Source organism: Botryllus schlosseri, chromosome 1 (assembly GCF_051294905.1).
Source record: "Botryllus schlosseri isolate E-star chromosome 1, Bs_hap1, whole genome shotgun sequence".
NCBI lineage: Eukaryota > Metazoa > Chordata > Ascidiacea > Stolidobranchia > Styelidae > Botryllus > Botryllus schlosseri.
The window spans coordinates 16,776,381-16,801,088 of record NC_137236.1 but is presented as its reverse complement, the minus strand read 5'-3'; the positions used below and the strand labels follow the sequence as shown (position 1 = coordinate 16,801,088).

The following is a 24,708-nucleotide window of genomic DNA, read 5'->3' as shown; positions in this document are numbered from 1 at the left end:
GAGATATGTGGTGATGCGCCATGTGTTCTTATGGGTGCGGTCGTGATTCGCACTTTCAACCATCTCTCGCGTGGTGTTGAATAGTCACCAACAATATCCGCACAAACGGAAACGTGGCTTGTAAGAGGATTTACGCAGTGCGTGCGACAGACGGCGATTCGAATATCAACAATAGTCGCGTTCGCAAACTAACACTTCAAAAAGATGTGAAATATTTGTAAAATCCTACGATCGCTCACAAGATACCACTTCCGGCATATCGATCTATCACTCAATACACAACCGAAGTTGAATTGTAATTTAATGCGTAAATTTATCAACTCGACATCAAAATTCGAAAACAACAACTTGATGCTTTATGTTCTCACTCTAATTTCATGATAAGTGTAATAAGTGCCGAATAACAGATACATCACCGGCGAGACTTGAATACCAACAAATTGTCACTTATTTCTATTCTAGCCGTAATCCTTTGTGAAGTTAACGCTTATTCAAAAAGGTGTGAAATAGTTTGCAAAACCCCGCGACCACTGACAAGATAATGTCTCGGACATACCCATCTTTCACGACTTGGTGTCATAGCCATACCGATCGCTCACGCGGTGAAATTTTAGTAATCAGTTTGTCACAGAACTAGATTTCACTGGTAAGATTTAATAAATACCGACTATCAGAACCATCAGTGTGGGTAACTTGAATAGCAACAAATTGTCACTTATTTCCGACGGGAAGTTCACTAAACCGCAGTACAATGCGGGATTTTGAAAAACAGATGTTCGCGAGCGCGTTTTGATATGTGTGACCCACTAACTACGTCCGCTTTGGAGACGCGATCTGTTGTGAGGATTTCGAACGCGCACTATCGTATCGATTATTCCACTAATCCAGTCAGCACTATTACATTCAGGAGTATTCGGTATTCAGCAGCGACACGAAAAACGATCAACAAATAACTGCGTTCACAAACCAACACTTCAAAAAATGTGTGAAATAGTTTGCAAAACCCCGCGATCGCTGACAAGATAATGTCTCGGGCATAACCATTTTAGTGACTTGGTGTTAAAGACATACCGATCGCTCACAAGGTAATATTTCGGTAATTAGTTTGTCACAGAGCCGTCGCAGACGGTGATTCGAAAACCAACAATTTGACACTTTCTGGTGCTTGCTATATGTTTTGACACTTCGGAACGTGGTTGACTTTAGTTGTATGATAAGAATCATGTGAATATACAAGTAATGTGTCAATTTGACAACTTGAAATGAAACTTACTACACAAACCAAGTTGATTCGTATCTGAATGGGTTAATTCGGTACAATTCTAATTATTTTGAGAAATCTTTTGATTCGACCATAACCTGAATATTACTGACGCCGACTTTCAGCCGCATCGAATTATTCGCACATTCTGCACCACTGTTTTCACACTTATAGAATCAATACCAACTATAACTCTACAAGAATCAAGAATCACAAGTATGTTCATTACACAGTTATTGTCTTTATTAACTTGAAATCAAACTCTTAACAAAAACACACATCTTATCACTCGTCAACTCTATCATGAAAATCCTCGAGTCCTTATCATCAAAAATGTTATAGCGCGGCGTCGGAACCCATTCGTGGGATGTACTAAAAATAAATCCAGATAATCCAAAATGAAATATTTGGACTTTGACATAGTGTGAATTGAAATAGGATTGACAAACATGACTACCAACTTTGATCCAGCCACATTTCAAGATTATACTTTGAAACAAGTAATGTTACATTACAACTCTATTCACGATCCTGCTTTCCGTTTATCAAATAGAGTTTCAGTAAATACTATCGCGATATTTTAATGTGTTACTACACACAATAGAATCAATCAATGAAATAGCACCTGTTGTAAATATTTCTAACTTGACAACCACTTGTGCGTACCGCGATCGACTTGCGACGCGATGAGTTAAATCGGAATTTTTCAATCTATTTGTCGAAACCTTGAACAAACTATCAGGTTATTTTTTGTTGTAATCGAGTGAACGGAAATAGTATTACGTCTCAACATTTTAGCATCTTCCCATGAACAAAAGAGTAAAATACAAAAAACCTTGTCAATTCAATCCGTTTGTAACTTACCCAACCAACTCAACAGTATCCTTACGAAAAGTAGACAAGACTACGCGAGTAATCACTACAATCCAAAATCCATAGCAAGTTCGGTTGTATTCATATCCCTACGACGCGTCTTTTGTTTTTCAACTGTAAAAGTCGTTACTATTTTGCAAGACAAAGTAATTACTACTTGATATATTTTATAAACCAAAGTAAATACTACTCGGTGTGTGGTTTGAGATTAACATATTACATTTGAGTATACCGGATTTGAATGCCTGACCAACGTAGTTGAGAATTCATTTCTTACAATCAAACGCCGGTTTTACATTGAAAGGTATCATACTGTAAACATAAGGATTGACACATTGATTTGATATATGAGATTTTGTAATGCTCGACCACGACTTGATTATTAAAGTATTCACGATAATTAGACCCGATGTTGTGGTAAAGGTTATTAGAAAATATCACTTTTGGCATCGAGTACCAGTCGAAGTGGGTGAACAATAACACCGAAAATGATAAATGCGTTTCGTGCTACTATTGATACAAGCTCATTTCTATCAGGTGAAATAAACGCCATCACAAAACTCAAAGCATGCAAAGGTCTTGATTGATATGAATTTCGATTTGTGTCTTATGATTTTAGAAATATTATGATTCGTTAAACCAAAGTCGTATGTCCGATTATTAATTGATTGGAAACTTGATCACGTACCTCGATCATTACAGAAGATTATAACCCCATTGTCCGACAATCTTTTACAAAAGGATCGAAACCAAGTAACCCAAAGTCGTTGCCGTCGCATAAACAATTTGTACGACGTTTGATAATTGTACCCTATACGTTGGTGTACTAGAGATATTTGTAAAACACACTCTGGTAAAGAAATCGAAAAGATATCCTACACCTAAATCTGATAAAACCATTTTGCACTTTTTGTTCGTCAGTAGTATCCATTTTAATTTTCCCATTTCCTCTCGTCAAAGTAGATGTAATCATAGTCACTAAAGAACTTACTTGGATGTGTTTGAATTCTAGACATAGTTATGATTTACTCAACGCAAGACCCAAGAACAACCGTAGTTAACAACCGTGCACACATATCCAAAATATCGCACACTCCGCTATTCCTAAAGTACAAACACCCGATACAAAATATCACTTGTTGCGGCATCATCTTCACAATATCACCATTTTGTTTGTGTCAATTAGTTACTTTGTATGTTATCCCACAACTCTTACAAAAGTACGAAGGATATTAACATCGCACTAAGTAATTAACTTTACTCGATATTCTCACATTACGAAACTAAAGAATGGTTGGTTAGACTCTACAAACTGTTTCGATATCACAAGACCTTTATTGTCTGAATGGGTGTTCATGTATCTTAATAATCAAATAGTTCAACACAGAACTAGTACTAACAGAAACATCAGAGTTGTTTACACAAAAGTTTGTATGTGTACAGTATGCGAATACCATGTGTAAGTCCAGCACAATTGCAGTATCCATTCGAGTTTAGTCAACACAAATTTATTACAACGGAGCCACGTAAACTTTCGTGAAAGAAAAGCATACTCACTTCCAGAGGGTTATGTCAACACCATAGCAGTTCCCCAACAACAAAGTACATATGTTTCTAGCCACGGTTCTTACATCTTTCACATAGATCAATCTACTTTGCTAACGAAAAGTGCTGAGTCATCACATGATCGCTCTCACAACAAAACAGCTAGTAGATATTATCATTCAAAATATTCCTAACCCTTTACACACCAGTGACAAATCATACAACGAATATGCTTTGTGGGTCGAATTGTTGTTCAGTGTCAAGTCTACCTGTTGAAACGTACATTAAACAGCGCAATCCAATTAAAACCACGAATCTATTTTCATTTCGTCACATACAGAAAAATAAATTTTCTTTCTCCAACACATACTTGTAACCAATCGCTTTCATTAAACACACAACACCATAAAAGTATTTACTTTCTACAACATAGACATTCCGATGTAGTCAAGAAATATTTTTATTAATCAAAATCATCGATTTCTGTTCACGGCGTTAGTGTGTGCATGTCATACCCGTGGGCCCCGTATTAAAATGGACACGACACGACTGACTGTAAGGAGATAGAAGTCTATCACATCGATTTACATGTGGTCTTCGCTACGGTTTCAAAAAACGAATCATCTCTTTTGCATTGATCTAGACCGAGCAAGTTAGTTAATGGCCATGATTGTGTTTGTCATATGCGAATGATAGGGTTACTGTCAAATCTACATACAACAATCTTCTGACGATCATAATAGCAATTTCATTTTCCGCCCCTTCATAATTGTACAACTCGGTAACTACGTTTAACAAGACCAATCACACTACCGGCGTTGAACACAAGATACCTATCCAAGTAAAAATATCATTCTGGTTTGGACAACTGACGTTTACCTGTGTAAAATTATCATTTTCACTTGGAGGTCCACCGTTACCTAACTAAAATACCATTGTCCTTTGGAGATTTATCGTTTACCCAGTGTAACAATCCCCTTTTCACTTGGAAATCTATTTTTGGCCTGAATAACAAACCCCTTTTCACTTGGAAATCTATTTTTGCCCTGGATAACAAACCTTTTTCATTTGGAAATATATTTTTTCTCTTGGTAACAAACCTTTTCCACTTGGAAATATATTTTTTCTCTTGGTAATAAGCCTTTTTCACTTGGAAATATATTTTTTCTCTGAGTAACAAACCTTTTTCACTTGGAAATATATTTTTTCTCTGAGTAACAAACCTTTTTCACTTGGAAATATATTTTTTCTCTTGGTAATAAACCTTTTTCACTTGGGAATATATTTTTTCTCTGGTTAACAAACCTTTTTCACTTGGAAATATATTTTTTCTCTGGGTAACAAACCTTTTTCACTTGGAAATATATTTTTTCTCTGGGTAACAAACCTTTTTCACTTGGAAATATATTTTTTCCGCGGGTAACAAACCTTTTTCCCTGAGCAACAAACCTTTTTCACTTGCAAATATATTTTATCCTGGGTAACAAACCTTTTTCACTTGGAAATATATTTTTTTCGCTGGGTAACAAATCTTTTTCGCTTGGAAATATATTTTTCCCTGGGTTACAAACCTTTTTCACTTGGTGATCCGTCGTTTACCTGAGTAAAAATATCATTTTCCTTTGGGGATCTGGCGTTTACCCAGTGTAACAATACATTTTCTCTTGGTCATCTAGCTTTTCCTAGAGTAACAAAACCATTTTCATTTTGAAATCTGACAACCACACCGACAATTTGATATTTTTGTATTTTCTTACAGCGAACAGCGACAAAATATACACCAACAACGACTCCGATACATTTGTCTAATCAAATATTCACTTGTGTTGGTGCATCCCATCAAAATCGTCGGTTACCCACATGCAATGCGCTCTTGTACACAGAAATGCATGTTCTGGAAAATTGGACAATAGACTTCGATAGTTCTGTGATGTCCGGGTTCGTGCTTTGGATTTTCCAGAGTCAAAATGTCTGAATAAAACACCTCCTTGACGATGGTTGGTATGTGGATAACGGTGTTCGGAAAACGGTTGGATTTATGTCACCCATCGCGATAACAATTCCAGGTCGAGTTTTCCCCCGCATGTTTACTATATTGTGTCTTTATTGGTCAATGCATGTCTCGACATTCAGTTTGAAATCGGAAACCCTGATAAAGTATGTAACCGGATCCGGATATCAACTCTGAATCGATAAACCAATGAACAATATTCAAAGTAAACATGTTACACCCTGTGTTTCCACGAAAAAATACCATCCAGACATACGTCGCGCTTGTTTGCCCACATCAGTATACGCGTAAATGGAGGTGTGTGACATTGCATGCAATGTGTTGGTATACAAACATCGATCCACAGACATTATCATAGCCGGTAATTTTGATGCAGATCGAATGTCATCACACCCGATAACAATACCAATAAGCCACATTGCAATGACTCTGAGTCCGCGCTATTACATCGATATATCGACACCGTTCACTGATTTATTCGATGGTGTTATCGCAAGATAGTCATGACCCTATCTGTAGACGGACCACCCAGATCAATTGGATACATCGATCAATGTGTTGTCCACACCGAAGTTTTCTGCAGCAGCGTTTGACCATGGTGAACTATCGAAGTACGGTGCTCGAAATGATTGCGACCAGTCTTTCAGTCACGATCAATGGATGTCGCTACTCCCACATAACGACTCCAGACAAATATCGTGAACAGTGATTATGCAAATCTCGGACTGATACTGTGATCCAATAAGGTGTGTTTCTGTGGAATGAAGACTGCAATCGTACACCACAATAGAACACTACCTCGTGATTTCACACACAATCATAAAACACACTTTCGTAAGGGTCTAGCTCGTCCGGTAACATTTCGAAACGGTCGTCACCACAAGAGATCGAGGTTGCGCTCGTCATATCGGAGCATTTTGAAACGACATCGTCACAAGTCTATTGACCTCGATTCTGTTGGTCATGTCAATCCGTTTCACAATCCACCGTTTTTCAAGTCCCTGCACCATAGTGTTACGACACAGACAAGAAGCGACGGTGGAAATAATAAAACACGGAAAGCACACTTTGGTGTTATTTGACATGGATTTTACACCAGACGAACCTCACATTCGAGCGACGAATTGGAATGACCTTTGTATTATTGACGTCGAAGGGAAAGAAATGTATCGATTTATCGGATTTGTACATATCCAACAAAAATCTGGGTATATGATTGTGCATGGTTCGCATATTTGACTGTGAACGCTCTATTGGTATATGTTGTACAGTTTACTTTCACCGTCGTGCGAATAACCATGTCAAGGTTCCATGTTTGTGTGTCTATATGTCATACTTCAGATTGACTCAGAGTCATTGCAATGTGGCTTATTGGTATTGTTATCGGGTGTGATGACATTCGATCTGCATCAAAATTACCGGCTATGATAATGTCTGTGGATCGATGTTTGTATACCAACACATTGCATGCAATGTCACACACCTCCATTTACGCGTATACTGATGTGGGCAAACAAGCGCGACGTATGTCTGGATGGTATTTTTTCGTGGAAACACAGGGTGTAACATGTTTACTTTGAATATTGTTCATTGGTTTATCGATTCAGAGTTGATATCCGGATCCGGTTACATACTTTATCAGGGTTTCCGATTTCAAACTGAATGTCGAGACATGCATTGACCAATAAAGACACAATATAGTAAACATGCGGGGGAAAACTCGACCTGGAATTGTTATCGCGATGGGTGACATAAATCCAACCGTTTTCCGAACACCGTTATCCACATACCAACCATCGTCAAGGAGGTGTTTTATTCAGACATTTTGACTCTGGAAAATCCAAAGCACGAACCCGGACATCACAGAACTATCGAAGTCTATTGTCCAATTTTCCAGAACATGCATTTCTGTGTACAAGAGCGCATTGCATGTGGGTAACCGACGATTTTGATGGGATGCACCAACACAAGTGAATATTTGATTAGACAAATGTATCGGAGTCGTTGTTGGTGTATATTTTGTCGCTGTTCGCTGTAAGAAAATACAAAAATATCAAATTGTCGGTGTGGTTGTCAGATTTCAAAATGAAAATGGTTTTGTTACTCTAGGAAAAGCTAGATGACCAAGAGAAAATGTATTGTTACACTGGGTAAACGCCAGATCCCCAAAGGAAAATGATATTTTTACTCAGGTAAACGACGGATCACCAAGTGAAAAAGGTTTGTAACCCAGGGAAAAATATATTTCCAAGCGAAAAAGATTTGTTACCCAGCGAAAAAAATATATTTCCAAGTGAAAAAGGTTTGTTACCCAGGATAAAATATATTTGCAAGTGAAAAAGGTTTGTTGCTCAGGGAAAAAGGTTTGTTACCCGCGGAAAAAATATATTTCCAAGTGAAAAAGGTTTGTTACCCAGAGAAAAAATATATTTCCAAGTGAAAAAGGTTTGTTACCCAGAGAAAAAATATATTTCCAAGTGAAAAAGGTTTGTTAACCAGAGAAATTATATATTCCCAAGTGAAAAAGGTTTATTACCAAGAGAAAAAATATATTTCCAAGTGAAAAAGGTTTGTTACTCAGAGAAAAAATATATTTCCAAGTGAAAAAGGTTTGTTACTCAGAGAAAAAATATATTTCCAAGTGAAAAAGGCTTATTACCAAGAGAAAAAATATATTTCCAAGTGGAAAAGGTTTGTTACCAAGAGAAAAAATATATTTCCAAATGAAAAAGGTTTGTTATCCAGGGCAAAAATAGATTTCCAAGTGAAAAGGGGTTTGTTATTCAGGCCAAAAATAGATTTCCAAGTGAAAAGGGGATTGTTACACTGGGTAAACGATAAATCTCCAAAGGACAATGGTATTTTAGTTAGGTAACGGTGGACCTCCAAGTGAAAATGATAATTTTACACAGGTAAACGTCAGTTGTCCAAACCAGAATGATATTTTTACTTGGATAGGTATCTTGTGTTCAACGCCGGTAGTGTGATTGGTCTTGTTAAACGTAGTTACCGAGTTGTACAATTATGAAGGGGCGGAAAATGAAATTGCTATTATGATCGTCAGAAGATTGTTGTATGTAGATTTGACAGTAACCCTATCATTCGCATATGACAAACACAATCATGGCCATTAACTAACTTGCTCGGTCTAGATCAATGCAAAAGAGATGATTCGTTTTTTGAAACCGTAGCGAAGACCACATGTAAATCGATGTGATAGACTTCTATCTCCTTACAGTCAGTCGTGTCGTGTCCATTTTAATACGGGGCCCACGGGTATGACATGCACACACTAACGCCGTGAACAGAAATCGATGATTTTGATTAATAAAAATATTTCTTGACTACATCGGAATGTCTATGTTGTAGAAAGTAAATACTTTTATGGTGTTGTGTGTTTAATGAAAGCGATTGGTTACAAGTATGTGTTGGAGAAAGAAAATTTATTTTTCTGTATGTGACGAAATGAAAATAGATTCGTGGTTTTAATTGGATTGCGCTGTTTAATGTACGTTTCAACAGGTAGACTTGACACTGAACAACAATTCGACCCACAAAGCATATTCGTTGTATGATTTGTCACTGGTGTGTAAAGGGTTAGGAATATTTTGAATGATAATATCTACTAGCTGTTTTGTTGTGAGAGCGATCATGTGATGACTCAGCACTTTTCGTTAGCAAAGTAGATTGATCTATGTGAAAGATGTAAGAACCGTGGCTAGAAACATATGTACTTTGTTGTTGGGGAACTGCTATGGTGTTGACATAACCCTCTGGAAGTGAGTATGCTTTTCTTTCACGAAAGTTTACGTGGCTCCGTTGTAATAAATTTGTGTTGACTAAACTCGAATGGATACTGCAATTGTGCTGGACTTACACATGGTATTCGCATACTGTACACATACAAACTTTTGTGTAAACAACTCTGATGTTTCTGTTAGTACTAGTTCTGTGTTGAACTATTTGATTATTAAGATACATGAACACCCATTCAGACAATAAAGGTCTTGTGATATCGAAACAGTTTGTAGAGTCTAACCAACCATTCTTTAGTTTCGTAATGTGAGAATATCGAGTAAAGTTAATTACTTAGTGCGATGTTAATATCCTTCGTACTTTTGTAAGAGTTGTGGGATAACATACAAAGTAACTAATTGACACAAACAAAATGGTGATATTGTGAAGATGATGCCGCAACAAGTGATATTTTGTATCGGGTGTTTGTACTTTAGGAATAGCGGAGTGTGCGATATTTTGGATATGTGTGCACGGTTGTTAACTACGGTTGTTCTTGGGTCTTGCGTTGAGTAAATCATAACTATGTCTAGAATTCAAACACATCCAAGTAAGTTCTTTAGTGACTATGATTACATCTACTTTGACGAGAGGAAATGGGAAAATTAAAATGGATACTACTGACGAACAAAAAGTGCAAAATGGTTTTATCAGATTTAGGTGTAGGATATCTTTTCGATTTCTTTACCAGAGTGTGTTTTACAAATATCTCTAGTACACCAACGTATAGGGTACAATTATCAAACGTCGTACAAATTGTTTATGCGACGGCAACGACTTTGGGTTACTTGGTTTCGATCCTTTTGTAAAAGATTGTCGGACAATGGGGTTATAATCTTCTGTAATGATCGAGGTACGTGATCAAGTTTCCAATCAATTAATAATCGGACATACGACTTTGGTTTAACGAATCATAATATTTCTAAAATCATAAGACACAAATCGAAATTCATATCAATCAAGACCTTTGCATGCTTTGAGTTTTGTGATGGCGTTTATTTCACCTGATAGAAATGAGCTTGTATCAATAGTAGCACGAAACGCATTTATCATTTTCGGTGTTATTGTTCACCCACTTCGACTGGTACTCGATGCCAAAAGTGATATTTTCTAATAACCTTTACCACAACATCGGGTCTAATTATCGTGAATACTTTAATAATCAAGTCGTGGTCGAGCATTACAAAATCTCATATATCAAATCAATGTGTCAATCCTTATGTTTACAGTATGATACCTTTCAATGTAAAACCGGCGTTTGATTGTAAGAAATGAATTCTCAACTACGTTGGTCAGGCATTCAAATCCGGTATACTCAAATGTAATATGTTAATCTCAAACCACACACCGAGTAGTATTTACTTTGGTTTATAAAATATATCAAGTAGTAATTACTTTGTCTTGCAAAATAGTAACGACTTTTACAGTTGAAAAACAAAAGACGCGTCGTAGGGATATGAATACAACCGAACTTGCTATGGATTTTGGATTGTAGTGATTACTCGCGTAGTCTTGTCTACTTTTCGTAAGGATACTGTTGAGTTGGTTGGGTAAGTTACAAACGGATTGAATTGACAAGGTTTTTTGTATTTTACTCTTTTGTTCATGGGAAGATGCTAAAATGTTGAGACGTAATACTATTTCCGTTCACTCGATTACAACAAAAAATAACCTGATAGTTTGTTCAAGGTTTCGACAAATAGATTGAAAAATTCCGATTTAACTCATCGCGTCGCAAGTCGATCGCGGTACGCACAAGTGGTTGTCAAGTTAGAAATATTTACAACAGGTGCTATTTCATTGATTGATTCTATTGTGTGTAGTAACACATTAAAATATCGCGATAGTATTTACTGAAACTCTATTTGATAAACGGAAAGCAGGATCGTGAATAGAGTTGTAATGTAACATTACTTGTTTCAAAGTATAATCTTGAAATGTGGCTGGATCAAAGTTGGTAGTCATGTTTGTCAATCCTATTTCAATTCACACTATGTCAAAGTCCAAATATTTCATTTTGGATTATCTGGATTTATTTTTAGTACATCCCACGAATGGGTTCCGACGCCGCGCTATAACATTTTTGATGATAAGGACTCGAGGATTTTCATGATAGAGTTGACGAGTGATAAGATGTGTGTTTTTGTTAAGAGTTTGATTTCAAGTTAATAAAGACAATAACTGTGTAATGAACATACTTGTGATTCTTGATTCTTGTAGAGTTATAGTTGGTATTGATTCTATAAGTGTGAAAACAGTGGTGCAGAATGTGCGAATAATTCGATGCGGCTGAAAGTCGGCGTCAGTAATATTCAGGTTATGGTCGAATCAAAAGATTTCTCAAAATAATTAGAATTGTACCGAATTAACCCATTCAGATACGAATCAACTTGGTTTGTGTAGTAAGTTTCATTTCAAGTTGTCAAATTGACACATTAGTAGTATAGTCGATCGCTCGCGAACGGCCATTGTGGCTTATGGGTGCGGCGGTGAGGTGCCGCGAAAACTCGTGGTGGTGATGGCACCCTTTTGACCCCCCCTCTCGGCGGTGAGGTGCCATGTGTTCTTATGGATGCGGTGATGATGGCACCCTTTCGGGTATAGGCTGCGGCGGTGAGGTGCCGTGAAAACTCGTGGTGGTGATGGCACCCTTTTACACCCCCTCTCGGCGGTGAGGTGCCATGTGCTCTTATGGATGCGGTGATGATGGCACCCTTTCGGGTATAGGCTGCGGCGGTGATGTGCCTGAAAACTCGTGTTGGTGACTCGCCTTTTTTGCTATAGGCGGTGGCGGTGATGTGCCATGTATTCTTACGGGATCTGTGGTGATTCGCCATGTGTTCTTATGGATGCGGTCGTGATTCGCACTTTCAGGCATCTCTCGCGCGGTGTTGAATATGTACGAGTCACCAACAATAACCGCACAAACGGAAACGTGGCTTGCAAGAGGATTAAGCAGTGCGACCTATATTTCGAATGACCTGCGCGCTGAATTGTTTCACAGCCAACCGCGGTGGTCGTGACTCGCCTTTTTTACTATAGGTGGTGACGGTGATTCGCCTGTCGTGTATTCTTACGGGGATCTGTGGTGACTCGCCATGTGTTCTTATGGGTGCGGTCGCATGCGGCTATTGCGTCTTATGGCGGGGGTGGTGAGCGGCTATTGATGCTAACACGAAACCCGGGGTGGCGAGCGGCACATATTTCTTATGGCGGCGGGTCTTATTTCTTATGGATGCGGTCGTGATTCGTACTTTCGGTATAGACTGCGGGCGGCATGTCGTACTTTCAGCAAAAAAAGGTGTGAAATAGTTTGCCAAGTCTAGGAATCACTTGCAAGGTAATATTTTGGTATTTAGTTTACCACAGAGCCGGCGTAGACGGCGATTCGAATATCAACAATAACAACGCTCACGAATTAACACTTCAAATAGCTGTGAAATAGTTTGCAAAACCCCGCGATCGCTGACAAGATAATGTCTCGGTCATAACCATCTTTCACGACTTGATGTCATAACCATACCAATCGCTCACAAGGTAATATTTTGATAGTTTGTCACAGAACTTGATATCGCTGGTAAGATTTAACAAGTAACGAATAACAGACCGCCAGTGTCGGTAACTTGAATAGCGACAAATTGTCACTTATTTCCGCTCTAACCCTAATCCTTTGTGAAGTGAACGCTTATTCAAAAGGGTGTGATATAATTTTAAAATCCTACGACACTCACAGGGTAATGCTTCAGACAAAGCGATCCCTCATGCCCGCTCACAAGGTAATATTTCCGTAATTAGTTTGTCACAGAGTCGTCGCAGACGGTGATTCGTAAACCAACAATTTGACACTTTCTGGTATGGTCGCTATATGTTTTTGACACTTTGTCCGTGTTTGACTTTAGTTGTATGATAAGAACCATGTGAATATTCAAGCAATGTATCAATTGAATGAAATGAAACTTACTACACAGCTCAAGTTGATTCGTATTTGAATGTGTTGATCCGGTACAATTCTAATTAATTTGAGAAATCTTTTTAACGTGATCTTCTGATTCGACCGTAACCTGAATATTACTGACGCCGACTTTCAGTCACATTGAATTATTCACACATTCCACGCCGCTGTTTTAACAGTTATAGAATCAATACCAACTATCTCTAACCCGATAATATTCAATCATTTTGGTAATTTGCCAACTTTAAATCCATTCGCGGATGTACTAAAGGTAAATCCAAATAATCCAAAATGAAATATTTGGACTTTGACATAGTCTGAATTGAAATAGATTGACAAACATGACTACCAACTTTCACGCAGTCCCATTTCGATATTATATGCACATTGATTTGAAACAAGTAATGCAACATTGCAACTCTATTCGCGATCCCGCTTTCCGTTTGTCAAAGAGATATTTTAACATCTTACCATACTCAAAAGAATTCTTCACAACATTAACAATTGTTAAAAATCTAGTTTTCACTTACTTGATTATATCACTACAACCCACAAACTTGAATTAATTCATCCTGGCTGTATTCGTATGATCGGTCTTTTTTATTCGATTGTAAAGGTCGTTACTATTCTGAAGACAAAGTATTTACTAATCGGTACATATACGATTTTACTTGGACATATTATATTTTGAGTATACGAGATTTGAATGTCCGAACAATAACTGAGAATTAATTTATCACAATTAAATCCGTATATTACAGCGTAAAAGATATTGGGGGGTCAGCAACTCTGTACGGTCGTAGTTACAACCACATTAACTAATCTACCCAGGCAACTCGTCATGATCATTCCTGAAATCAACACAAACACGACCACTGACTTGAGTTAACCGCGAAACAGCATCAAGTTTTAAATCCGCTTGCAGCTGACGGATTATTCGAATGCATCGATGGAGAATATTATTGAACTCGTCGGTATTGTTACTTCAACAAATTACACCGACTGCGAAAGTTAATATCGAATGGTAAGACTTGATCACATATTTGTTGATCACAGACACGACAAAAAAACATTACCGAGATTTTATAAACTAGTCATATTACTCTACACATCTATCAATATCAAAATGCGAGTCATCCAATTTTTCTACTAAAGTAACATTGCACTTTCGGATTCGGTATAGTCATACAAATTGTATTAAATCCAAAATCAAAACAAAAGGATTTTATTTTTTAGTTTATTGAAATCAAATCATTCGTCTTCGACTTGTGCTTTTCTAGATTGCACGCAACAATTCGTTACGAACGAGCTGTAACCAAAGTTAAGAATTCTTTGTGTCCACAGATATAGAAGATGAATATAGCTAACACAATCGCGAATCGATGTTTCAGAGTATTTCACGGATGTAATAAACTTGTTAGTGTCCCCTATCTAAAAAGTATGCATGCGTTCGATTTCCATACCGACTGTTGCGATGTTTAGGATTCGTTTACAATGACCAAGAGTGAGGATTTAACATCAAAGTCGTTACTGGAGGTATTCACAACAGAGAATCGAAACATTACACAGTGTGAAAATATATCTTTGATATCAAAGCACTATCCCAAGTACACGATTAATACTCAACTCCGTTCACACTTTCTATAGAACGTGCTAAATGTAAAATATCACGAGGTTGCACTCTAAGACTTTGATCATTACAAAAGTAAATTGAATATGTCTGCTCGACGCATTCAATTCAACTAGAAATGTCTAGTGCACAACAATCGTAATATTAAGGAAGTACTTGCTACACTGTAATTCACTTAACGTGTTTTGCATTGTTGTTCATTTGTAGTATTGATTGTTTTTGAACCCCCAAATAATAATTCCCGACATGAAACCAAACCGCTGAAAGTCGTTACCAACACAAAGAAACACTTTGTATGATGTTTGCCAAATGTACCCTATGGTTAGGTGTACCAGAATTATTTGTGTAACACATACACCGACAATGTAATCGAAAATTTTTCCGTTGTCATTCGCTAAAGTAAATGTCATCACAATACTCTGTCACTAAAGATCTTACTTGTATCTGATTGAATCACCGATAATTAACTCGCTAAATCAAACCATAAGGAAATTTCACTCACTCATCAGATATGAAACAGCGTCGCTTAATCGGTGTAGATCGTTTTTCTAAATGCAAATCATACCGGACCAACAGAAAAACAATTTTCACTCACCTTGTAATGAAACCAAGTGTAGTGGACCTTCGTTCAATATTTTGTTTGTGTCAAATACTTTGCGATAAACACACTGGAGTGGTCGAGCTTTACATCAGCAGACTGTAATCTGTAAATCAAGCTTACATCCGACTTGTAACTGTATCGTTTACCTAACCGAGTTGTATGCACAGTTTGATATTTTTTGTTATTTGGTAATTGCTGAATATACTACTTCGAAATACTCCCTTGAACGTAATTTCCATCATCGTAATAATCGAAGTACATTTGTGTCGAATTCGTAACAGCCGACTATGACATGATAAATTTTTGACAAGTTATGCTTGGAAGATTGGTTGTATATCACGAAAAATAATTACCGCTCATATTCATACTGTTATCCATTGTTCGGTATTTTCAAACGAGTAAAATTTATTACTTGAGTTACTCCGCTTAATGCAAATGTAAACACAACCGTCTTTCAACATCACAAAGACATCGATACAAAGTATACAATCAAACGCAACAAGTTTTACTTTTGTAGGTTGTGTATGGTTATCCTGCATAACTCATTTCTTACCAAAGCCATATGAAATATATTCATGTTACACGAAAATATTCACTCATGCTACAAACCTGTACAATGATTGGTGTTGCTTTCAAACTGTTTCGATACCTCAAGAACTTTATTGTCTGAATGGTTGTTCATGTATCATAATAATCAAGTAATTCAACACAGAACTAGTATTAACAGAAACATCAGAGTTGTTTACACAAAAGTTTGTATGTGTATAGTATACGAATACCATGTGTAAGTCCAGCACAATTGTGGTATCCAATACGAGTTTAGTTAACACAATTTACGACACCGAGGTCGCGTCATCTTTCGTAAGACAACAAACCAAGGCTTCAGGATATGTCCATGTCATAGCAATGAATCAGCTACTCGAACAACAGAGTGCATATGTTTTCTAGTTACGGTGCTTACATCTTACACACAAATCAATCTACTTTGCTAACGAAAAGTGGTGAATCATCATATGGTTATCCTCACTAGTAAAACATACTATCATACAAAATGGTCGTTATAGTTTGCACACTAACGGTACATCGTACAAGTAACAAGTCTCGAGCATCCGGTTATTCAAAAAACGTGAAAGTATTTCTACACCAAGTCGTTATGTTGACGAAAGCGTATATTGTAATACCATGATCGATTTGCATTCGTTGGTCACAAACTGTCACTACTCTAAATAATTATTTTTCACTCAAACACAAAAGCATACTTGTCGCCAATCGTTTTCATCAAGTACGAGTTCAAGAAACTTACTACGACATGAATTTTTATTTTTATGTTGTGTAAATAGGTAATAATTATTTCAAGTAACACTATATCAACATCATCGAGTTGTGCTAATAGATTTACATGCGATCTTGTGGTTTTCATCGGGACATACAGCACGAACTAACTGTAGACTCCTCTCTGTTGTACAGCTACTCGGTAATCGAAATGCATTAACATGTAAACAACGATCTTGTTTCGTCACACCAAAAATATGTTCACTGTCGCGATACTCCGCACAAGACGTGCATAGTCTTTTCACACTCGTAATAGTATACCAACGGCAAGCGATAACGTTTAACAAGACCAACGACACTGAACCCACGACGTTTACCTATGTAAAATTACCACTTTCACTTGCCAGTCCATCGTTTACCTGACTAAACATATTATTTTCCTTTGGAGATCTGATGTTTACCCAGAGTAAGAAACCTTTTTCACTTGGAAATCTATTTTTTCCTTGGCTAACAAACCTTTTTTCACTTGTAAATATGTTTTTTCCTTGGCTAACAAACCTTTTTTCACTTGGAAATCTATTTTTTCTCTGGTTAACAAACCTTTTTCCCCGGGTAACAAACCTTTTTCCCTGAGCAACAAGCCATTTTCACTTGGTGGTCCGTCGTTTACCTGAGTAAAAATATCATTTTCCTTTGGGGATCTGGCGTTTACCCGGTGTAACAATACATTTTCGCTTGGAAAAATACTTTTACCTAGAGTAACTAATCATTTTCTCCTGGGTAACAATCCCTTTTCGTCTGGAAACTATCATTTAACTGAGTACCAATACCGTTTTCACTTGGAAATACATTTTTTCCCTGGGTAACAAACCTTTTTCCCTGAGCAACAAACCATTTTCACTTGCAAATATATTTTTTCCTGGGTAACAAACCTTTTTCACTTGGAAATATATTTTTTCCCTGGGTAACAAACCTTTTTCGCTTGGAAATATATTTTTTCCTTGAGCAACAAACCATTTTCACTTGGCGGGTCGTCGTTTACCTGACTAAAAATATCATTTTCCTTTGGAGATCTGGCGTTTACCCAGTGTAACAATACATTTTCTCTTGGTCATCTAGCTTTTCCTAGAGTAACAAAACCATTTTCATTTTGAAATCTGACAAACACACCTGACAATTTGATAATTTTGTATATTGTTACAACGAACAGTGACGGAAATATACACAGACTACCGGTTTCAGAGTACACCCCATCGGTCGTATCACGTCAATATCATCGGTTAACCACATACAATATACTCTTGTACACCGAAATGCACGCTTTGGAAAATTGGACAATAGGCTGCGATAGTTCTGTGATGTCCGGGTTCGTGCTTTAGATTTTCCAGAGTCAAAATGTCTGAATAAAACACCTCCTCGATGACGGTTGGTATGTGGATAACGGTGTTCGGAAAACGGATGGATTTATGTCGCCCATCGCGATAACAATTCCTGGTCGAGTTTTCCTCCGGCATGTTTGCTATATTGTGTCTTTATTGGTCAATGTATGTCTCGACATTCAGTTTGAAATCGGAAATGATAAAGTATGTAACCGGATCCGGATATCAACTCTGAATCGATAAACCAATGAACAATATTCAAAGTAAACATGTCACACCCTGTGTTTCCACGAAAAATACCATCCAGACATACGTCGCGCTTGTTTGCCCACATCAGTATACGCGCAAATGGAGGTGTGTGACATTGCATGCAATGTGTTGGTATACAGACATCGATCCACAGACATTATCATAGCCGGTAGTTTTGATGTAGATCGAATGTCACTCGATAACAATACCAATAAGCCACATTGCAATGACTCTGAGTCCGCGCTATTACATCGATATTTCGACACCGTTCGCTGATTTACTCGATGGTGTTATCGTGTTGTTACATTGCAAGATAGTCATGACCCTATCTCCGGACAGATCACCCAGACCAATTGGATACATCGATCGATATCTGTCGTGTTGTCGACACCGAAGTTTTCTGCTGCAGCGTTTTACCAATGTGAACTATCGAAGTACGGTGCTCGAAATGATTGCGATCAGTCTTTCAGTCACGATGCATGGATGTCGCTACTCCCACATAACGACTCCAGATAAATATCGTGCAAATCTCGGACTGATACTGTGATCCAATAAGGTGTGTCTATGTGAAGACTGCAATCGTACACCACAATAGAACACTACCTCGTGATTTCACACGCAATCAAAAAACACATCATCGTAAGGGTCCATTTCGCCCGGTGCCATTTCGAAACGGTCATCGCCACAAGAGATCGGTAACATTTTGAAACTATCATCACCACAAGGCTATCGACGTCGTTTCAGTTGGTCATGTCAATCCGTTTTACAAAGTACCGTTTTTCGAGTCCCTGCACCATAGTGTTACGACACAGGCAAGATGCATCGGTGGAAATAATAAAACACAGAAGGCACACTTTGGTGTTATTTGACATAGGTTTTACACCTGAAGAACCTTACATTCGAGCGATGCATTGGAACGACGCTTGTATTATTGACGTCGAAGGAACAGAAATGTATCGATTTATCGGTTTCGTACATATCCAGCAAAAATCTGGTTATATGATTGTACACGGTGAATGTCTGTGAACGCTCTATTGGTATATTCTGTGCAGTTCACTTTCACCGTCGTGCGAATAACCCATGTTACGGTTCCATGTTTGTGTGTCTGTATGTCATGCTCAGACGGACTCAGAGTCATTGCAATGTGGCTTATTGGTATTGTTATCGAGTGACATTCGATCTACATCAAAACTACCGGCTATGATAATGTCTGTGGATCGATGTCTGTATACCAACACATTGCATGCAATGTCACACACCTCCATTTGCGCGTATACTGATGTGGGCAAACAAGCGCGACGTATGTCTGGATGGTATTTTTCGTGGAAACACAGGGTGTGACATGTTTACTTTGAATATTGTTCATTGGTTTATCGATTCAGAGTTGATATCCGGATCCGGTTACATACTTTATCATTTCCGATTTCAAACTGAATGTCGAGACATACATTGACCAATAAAGACACAATATAGCAAACATGCCGGAGGAAAACTCGACCAGGAATTGTTATCGCGATGGGCGACATAAATCCATCCGTTTTCCGAACACCGTTATCCACATACCAACCGTCATCGAGGAGGTGTTTTATTCAGACATTTTGACTCTGGAAAATCTAAAGCACGAACCCGGACATCACAGAACTATCGCAGCCTATTGTCCAATTTTCCAAAGCGTGCATTTCGGTGTACAAGAGTATATTGTATGTGGTTAACCGATGATATTGACGTGATACGACCGATGGGGTGTACTCTGAAACCGGTAGTCTGTGTATATTTCCGTCACTGTTCGTTGTAACAATATACAAAATTATCAAATTGTCAGGTGTGTTTGTCAGATTTCAAAATGAAAATGGTTTTGTTACTCTAGGAAAAGCTAGATGACCAAGAGAAAATGTATTGTTACACTGGGTAAACGCCAGATCTCCAAAGGAAAATGATATTTTTAGTCAGGTAAACGACGACCCGCCAAGTGAAAATGGTTTGTTGCTCAAGGAAAAAATATATTTCCAAGCGAAAAAGGTTTGTTACCCAGGGAAAAAATATATTTCCAAGTGAAAAAGGTTTGTTACCCAGGAAAAAATATATTTGCAAGTGAAAATGGTTTGTTGCTCAGGGAAAAAGGTTTGTTACCCAGGGAAAAAATGTATTTCCAAGTGAAAACGGTATTGGTACTCAGTTAAATGATAGTTTCCAGACGAAAAGGGATTGTTACCCAGGAGAAAATGATTAGTTACTCTAGGTAAAAGTATTTTTCCAAGCGAAAATGTATTGTTACACCGGGTAAACGCCAGATCCCCAAAGGAAAATGATATTTTTACTCAGGTAAACGACGGACCACCAAGTGAAAATGGCTTGTTGCTCAGGGAAAAAGGTTTGTTACCCGGGGAAAAAGGTTTGTTAACCAGAGAAAAAATAGATTTCCAAGTGAAAAAAGGTTTGTTAGCCAAGGAAAAAACATATTTACAAGTGAAAAAAGGTTTGTTAGCCAAGGAAAAAATAGATTTCCAAGTGAAAAAGGTTTCTTACTCTGGGTAAACATCAGATCTCCAAAGGAAAATAATATGTTTAGTCAGGTAAACGATGGACTGGCAAGTGAAAGTGGTAATTTTACATAGGTAAACGTCGTGGGTTCAGTGTCGTTGGTCTTGTTAAACGTTATCGCTTGCCGTTGGTATACTATTACGAGTGTGAAAAGACTATGCACGTCTTGTGCGGAGTATCGCGACAGTGAACATATTTTTGGTGTGACGAAACAAGATCGTTGTTTACATGTTAATGCATTTCGATTACCGAGTAGCTGTACAACAGAGAGGAGTCTACAGTTAGTTCGTGCTGTATGTCCCGATGAAAACCACAAGATCGCATGTAAATCTATTAGCACAACTCGATGATGTTGATATAGTGTTACTTGAAATAATTATTACCTATTTACACAACATAAAAATAAAAATTCATGTCGTAGTAAGTTTCTTGAACTCGTACTTGATGAAAACGATTGGCGACAAGTATGCTTTTGTGTTTGAGTGAAAAATAATTATTTAGAGTAGTGACAGTTTGTGACCAACGAATGCAAATCGATCATGGTATTACAATATACGCTTTCGTCAACATAACGACTTGGTGTAGAAATACTTTCACGTTTTTTGAATAACCGGATGCTCGAGACTTGTTACTTGTACGATGTACCGTTAGTGTGCAAACTATAACGACCATTTTGTATGATAGTATGTTTTACTAGTGAGGATAACCATATGATGATTCACCACTTTTCGTTAGCAAAGTAGATTGATTTGTGTGTAAGATGTAAGCACCGTAACTAGAAAACATATGCACTCTGTTGTTCGAGTAGCTGATTCATTGCTATGACATGGACATATCCTGAAGCCTTGGTTTGTTGTCTTACGAAAGATGACGCGACCTCGGTGTCGTAAATTGTGTTAACTAAACTCGTATTGGATACCACAATTGTGCTGGACTTACACATGGTATTCGTATACTGTACACATACAAACTTTTGTGTAAACAACTCTGATGTTTCTGTTAATACTAGTTCTGTGTTGAATTACTTGATTATTATGATACATGAACAACCATTCAGACAATAAAGTTCTTGAGGTATCGAAACAGTTTGAAAGCAACACCAATCATTGTACAGGTTTGTAGCATGAGTGAATATTTTCGTGTAACATGAATATATTTCATATGGCTTTGGTAAGAAATGAGTTATGCAGGATAACCATACACAACCTACAAAAGTAAAACTTGTTGCGTTTGATTGTATACTTTGTATCGATGTCTTTGTGATGTTGAAAGACGGTTGTGTTTACATTTGCATTAAGCGGAGTAACTCAAGTAATAAATTTTACTCGTTTGAAAATACCGAACAATGGATAACAGTATGAATATGAGCGGTAATTATTTTTCGTGATATACAACCAATCTTCCAAGCATAACTTGTCAAAAATTTATCATGTCATAGTCGGCTGTTACGAATTCGACACAAATGTACTTCGATTATTACGATGATGGAAATTACGTTCAAGGGAGTATTTCGAAGTAGTATATTCAGCAATTACCAAATAACAAAAAATATCAAACTGTGCATACAACTCGGTTAGGTAAACGATACAGTTACAAGTCGGATGTAAGCTTGATTTACAGATTACAGTCTGCTGATGTAAAGCTCGACCACTCCAGTGTGTTTATCGCAAAGTATTTGACACAAACAAAATATTGAACGAAGGTCCACTACACTTGGTTTCATTACAAGGTGAGTGAAAATTGTTTTTCTGTTGGTCCGGTATGATTTGCATTTAGAAAAACGATCTACACCGATTAAGCGACGCTGTTTCATATCTGATGAGTGAGTGAAATTTCCTTATGGTTTGATTTAGCGAGTTAATTATCGGTGATTCAATCAGATACAAGTAAGATCTTTAGTGACAGAGTATTGTGATGACATTTACTTTAGCGAATGACAACGGAAAAATTTTCGATTACATTGTCGGTGTATGTGTTACACAAATAATTCTGGTACACCTAACCATAGGGTACATTTGGCAAACATCATACAAAGTGTTTCTTTGTGTTGGTAACGACTTTCAGCGGTTTGGTTTCATGTCGGGAATTATTATTTGGGGGTTCAAAAACAATCAATACTACAAATGAACAACAATGCAAAACACGTTAAGTGAATTACAGTGTAGCAAGTACTTCCTTAATATTACGATTGTTGTGCACTAGACATTTCTAGTTGAATTGAATGCGTCGAGCAGACATATTCAATTTACTTTTGTAATGATCAAAGTCTTAGAGTGCAACCTCGTGATATTTTACATTTAGCACGTTCTATAGAAAGTGTGAACGGAGTTGAGTATTAATCGTGTACTTGGGATAGTGCTTTGATATCAAAGATATATTTTCACACTGTGTAATGTTTCGATTCTCTGTTGTGAATACCTCCAGTAACGACTTTGATGTTAAATCCTCACTCTTGGTCATTGTAAACGAATCCTAAACATCGCAACAGTCGGTATGGAAATCGAACGCATGCATACTTTTTAGATAGGGGACACTAACAAGTTTATTACATCCGTGAAATACTCTGAAACATCGATTCGCGATTGTGTTAGCTATATTCATCTTCTATATCTGTGGACACAAAGAATTCTTAACTTTGGTTACAGCTCGTTCGTAACGAATTGTTGCGTGCAATCTAGAAAAGCACAAGTCGAAGACGAATGATTTGATTTCAATAAACTAAAAAATAAAATCCTTTTGTTTTGATTTTGGATTTAATACAATTTGTATGACTATACCGAATCCGAAAGTGCAATGTTACTTTAGTAGATAAATTGGATGACTCGCATTTTGATATTGATAGATGTGTAGAGTAATATGACTAGTTTATAAAATCTCGGTAATGTTTTTTTGTCGTGTCTGTGATCAACAAATATGTGATCAAGTCTTACCATTCGATATTAACTTTCGCAGTCGGTGTAATTTGTTGAAGTAACAATACCGACGAGTTCAATAATATTCTCCATCGATGCATTCGAATAATCCGTCAGCTGCAAGCGGATTTAAAACTTGATGCTGTTTCGCGGTTAACTCAAGTCAGTGGTCGTGTTTGTGTTGATTTCAGGAATGATCATGACGAGTTGCCTGGGTAGATTAGTTAATGTGGTTGTAACTACGACCGTACAGAGTTGCTGACCCCCCAATATCTTTTACGCTGTAATATACGGATTTAATTGTGATAAATTAATTCTCAGTTATTGTTCGGACATTCAAATCTCGTATACTCAAAATATAATATGTCCAAGTAAAATCGTATATGTACCGATTAGTAAATACTTTGTCTTCAGAATAGTAACGACCTTTACAATCGAATAAAAAAGACCGATCATACGAATACAGCCAGGATGAATTAATTCAAGTTTGTGGGTTGTAGTGATATAATCAAGTAAGTGAAAACTAGATTTTTAACAATTGTTAATGTTGTGAAGAATTCTTTTGAGTATGGTAAGATGTTAAAATATCTCTTTGACAAACGGAAAGCGGGATCGCGAATAGAGTTGCAATGTTGCATTACTTGTTTCAAATCAATGTGCATATAATATCGAAATGGGACTGCGTGA

General features: G+C 37.3%; 1 protein-coding gene and 1 long non-coding RNA gene across 2 annotated transcripts in view; both read left to right on the top strand.

Annotated features, from left to right (window-relative positions):
• The window catches only part of LOC145439116 (uncharacterized), a 289,490-nt gene that overhangs the window by 158,329 nt on the left and 106,453 nt on the right, over positions 1–24,708 (top strand). The gene's annotated exons all lie outside the window — the stretch shown is intronic.
• LOC145443422 (uncharacterized) lies at positions 335–2,346 on the top strand. Its single transcript, XR_013916428.1, has 2 exons — positions 335–509; positions 995–2,346. It is a non-coding gene; the product is annotated as an uncharacterized LOC145443422 (long non-coding RNA).